The following is a 4,608-nucleotide window of genomic DNA, read 5'->3' as shown; positions in this document are numbered from 1 at the left end:
CACTTTACGGTAGCACAGTTTAACGAGGACCAATACCGCACACCCTCGGTCCCTACGCAGACTGATCCAAGTGGTCACCCACCCGCACACTGACCGTAGCCAGTGATGCTTGACTTCGGTGATCTGCTGGGAACCGTGTCTTAACGATCAGTCCACTGCGGGACATATATATATATGAACTGTTCAACTGTATTATTCGATGAGCCATGACAATATTACCAAGACGAACTGTCCCCCCAACGAATTGCGAGCGACGAATTGACGCTGGCGGCACAAAAAGTGTTATATAGGTTTTATATACAAAAAGGATAGTTTTGCACCTGTCACTTACTTACGTATCATACATTGCTATACAGACAAGTGAGGTATTGTTTCCTATGTATAGTACAATTCAAATGTGCTGATGTTTCAAAAGTTGAAGTATGCTTTTTTTTACAAAAAGCACTATTTTTGAATTGCACTCATTGTGCATTGAACTTATATCTTCAAAACTACTAATCCCATCAACTCCAATTTTATCTTCATTCAATTCAGTATCAAAACTATTTTTTCGGGAAATGTATCTCGCATGCTCAGATAGCCCCAAAACAAAGGGTACTTAAGTCATATCAACAGAAGTAATGCGCTTTATACATAAAAACTATACGTTCGATTGATTGGTATATAGTCTCATTCGATTCAACTTAAAAAGCATAACAAACAGAACATCATTTATTTCGATAGCAATATCAGGTGGATTGATAGGTAAAACTACAAAGTTTTTATTTTTGTACATGAAACCCTTCTAAATTAATCAGTCCAATTGTCTCAGGTTTGGTTTCAGCTTGAAAGACCGGAAACAATGCCTCATTTGCCAGTGTACTAAAAAAATCAATTCCTCCCTATTTCTCATTAAAAAAAAGTGGGAGAAGATTATAAAGGAAATATTGAAGTCGCCAATCAATATCCAACAATTTCAATAGTTTCCACTAATTTTACAGAAACATTCGTTTTTCTCTTTTTCTTTTTGCTATAGCCACTAAACAAGGAAAGTTTTACTAACAAAAATGTAAATTCAGGTCATAGTACAATACTTTTGGTTTAAATTTATTTATTATTATATAATGCTTATATTATATTATATTTATTATGCAGAATATTTTACATTAGAGTTGAAAAAAATTTTATGCTTTATAAAAGTTTTAAAATTTTCACTTTGTAAGTAAGCTTAAGTGCCATTGTTTTTAAAGTAATCTTTTTAATCGTAAAATCTTTTCTTAATTATGATAATAGTAGAAAAAAAATTTTAAATTATTTTTCATATATTAAAAAAAATTTTATTATTAAGAAATTTTAAAAAAAAGTCAGAAAACTCTCATTTTTGTTAGACCATATAAGCAAATTCCAAAAAGCGAAATTAGAAATGCCAAAAAAGCGAGTCCTTTCTAAATCTAGCAACCATACCACCTTTTTTAACAATACATCAATAAATAACTAAAACGAATTTTCACTTCAAACTCACCAGAATTACTTAATATGATTAATAAGTACAGCAGATTTGAGTTCAGAAATTTTATAATTTACTTCTTTTATTAAAAACAAAATTATCTGTTGGAAAATATCGCCTCACAGAATAACGTGTAGTAAGCAGCAGTATACTTTCTAACCGGAAGAAGAGCAGGTCAAGAGCTCGAGATTGTTGTTGTTTACATTTATATTGAAGACACCATCCCAAGAGCAAGAATTTTTTTCTGCTATAAAATTCACATATTGCTAAAAAAAAAATCCAAATTGGAGGTAGCCTATTACTGATGAAACCATATAGCCGAGAAGGCTAATCTGTCAATTTCATGACCGAAAGAACGGGGGTTCGAGTCCCAGCGTTGAGACCACAATATTTCCTCCACTCCCCTCCACACATGAAGAGTTTCCATTGCCATGCACTCCCCAATTTGTGACCCTCGGCAGTTAGATTACTCGTCAAAGATGGCAGCACCATACAGCTGCTAAACTATCTCCAGTTATTATTATTTATTTTTTTTAAACTTTTGAAACCATGCTATACTATTTGCAATAATGACACTCAATAAAATGCAAAGATTTAAAATATCTTTTTCTTAATTTCATGGAAGTAACGTAACGCATTTTTTTTTTATTCAACAATGCATGAGTAACCTGTTAAAAAAAAAGGAAGAAGTTTAAGAACTTTTAATTTCGCTATTGAAATCGATATCGTCTGGTAACTTAAAACAGAAAGGAAGAAACGAAATGTACTAGCTCAAAATAAAATCCTGAACTTCAAAAATAAAAGTTATTAAATCTTAAAAAATTTTCCAATTTCATAATATATTTTTTAATGTCATAGTTCAAAATACTTATGCGTTTTAATTATAACACCGTAATTTTAAATATTTATGAGAAAGTGTAATACTTCCATTATTATATGCCCAAAGATTAGTTTTTTTAATAATTATCATTTGAGATATTTGTTTCCTAGTGATAATATATAAAAAAAAAATTGCTATTATGTATAAGAAAAAATATTAAAATTAGACATCCCAATTAATAAACTATGAAGAAACTTTTATAGTTACATATCGTAATCGGACACTATGTTACTATTAAAGTGTTTTTATATGTTTTCTTTTATTTAACAGAAAAAGTTAGAAACTAAAATAAGAAAACGATAATGAAAAGATATTGAAAGATATGAGATTTTTTTTCNATTAATTGTACTGTTTTGGAGAATTTATTTAACAGATCCATTAAAAAATGTATCATAATTTATACGTTAAAAATGTATCATAATTTATACATTAAAAATTTATTATAATTTATAACATGAACATTGAAAAATGTAGCATAATTTATAATATTTTATCAGACGTTTAACGAAAATCTCTGTTTGCTTTTGTAAAAGAAGTTTATTTAAAAATTTATTATAAAAATTAGTTATTTTGTTATTGTACTGTCTTAAAGAATTTATTTAACAGAACCGTATACATTAAAATGAATTATCATAATTTATAATATTTTATCAGACATATAACAAAAAAAGCTGTACGCTTTGGTGAAAGAGTTTATTTCAAAAGTTATTATAAAAGTTAGTAAAAGTCAGTTTATAATTCTACTGTTTTGGAGAATTTATTTAGCAGAACCATTAAAAAATGTATCATAATTTATACATTAAAAAATGAATCATAATTTATACATTAAAAATGTATTATAATATATAATATTTTATCAGACGTTTAAGGAAAATCTCTGCTCGCTGTTGTAAAAGGAGTTTACTTCAAAATTCATTATAAAAATTAGTAAAAATCATTTTATAATTGTTCCATCTTGAAGAATATATTTAACAGAACCATATACATTAAAAAAAATTATAATATTTTATCAGACGTTTAACAAAAAACACTTTGTAAACGAAGTTTATTGCGAAAGTTATGCCCCCTTTCTTTCTATATCTGACACACAAGTACAATTTTCTCCGTCTATTTGAAAAACGTCGTTTTAAAAATTTAATTTTATATTTTAAAAAAATGTTTCTTTTTACTTCTGCGGCATTTGGATTGCTTATATCGGACTGAGTTTGGCATCGATTACAGCTGTAATTGATTTCAGATAATCACTGCATTATGTTATCAAATACTAGTAATCTTGTTTATAGGTAATTGCGATTATAAGTAAATAAGAAAAACTGATAATATAAGAGTCGGGCAAACTGTAATCGATTACATTTTTCGATTACAGTCATCAATTACTAGTTATCAATATTTATTACAACTGTGATTGTGATCACAATAATCAACTACAGAAATAAACTACTTTTAATCATGATTACATACATTCATAATTTTGATTGCAAATGTAACTGTGATCACAATAATAGATTAAAGTAATCAATTATCTGTAATCTTAATTACAAATAAAAAGTATATGATTACATGTAACTAGTATTACAAGTAATCTAAATATACGATTACAAGATGATTTTATACCATATATACGATGATATTTTACAGTACAGATAGTATAATGTATTGTATAAAGAATCATATAATGATATATTTTGTACGTATTTACATGCATTACAACGCACGTACAGTTGAATGTAACTGAAATGTATCTACATATGTACCCTACATGCTACCCAACGCATATGTAGAAAAATAAATTGTATATACATCTTAGTTGCAGACAATACCGCGCATGTATAGGTTTGTACAAGTACTTGTACATGCAAATACTTCTATTCAAGCAATGTATGCCTGAGCAAAGCAAGTACATTGTATTTGCTTTTATTTATTGTTTGTGCGAACATACATGTAGTAAACGTCCCTGTAGTAAACAATGTTCGTCCCTGTACGTACGTACAATGTATGTATATCCTATGCATGATTGTAAGTGGTCGGAATTTTGATTAACGATAAACTTTGCTTACACGTTTCGTAAGCAATCATAATTTGTATTAAAACGATGCACAGAGCTCCAGGGGTTGGAAGTTGGGGCATTCTAGATAGTCAGAAAGTGGATAGATTTTTACTTGGTTATATAAATAAACTGAAAAACTATTGCATTGTTATACAAACCAGAGTTATAGTGGAGAGACTTTCCACATTTCCCATC

The sequence above is a fragment of the Parasteatoda tepidariorum genome, chromosome 10 (genome assembly GCF_043381705.1).
Source record: "Parasteatoda tepidariorum isolate YZ-2023 chromosome 10, CAS_Ptep_4.0, whole genome shotgun sequence".
NCBI classification, from domain to species: Eukaryota; Metazoa; Arthropoda; class Arachnida; order Araneae; family Theridiidae; genus Parasteatoda; species Parasteatoda tepidariorum.
This window is presented reverse-complemented; position numbering follows the sequence as displayed.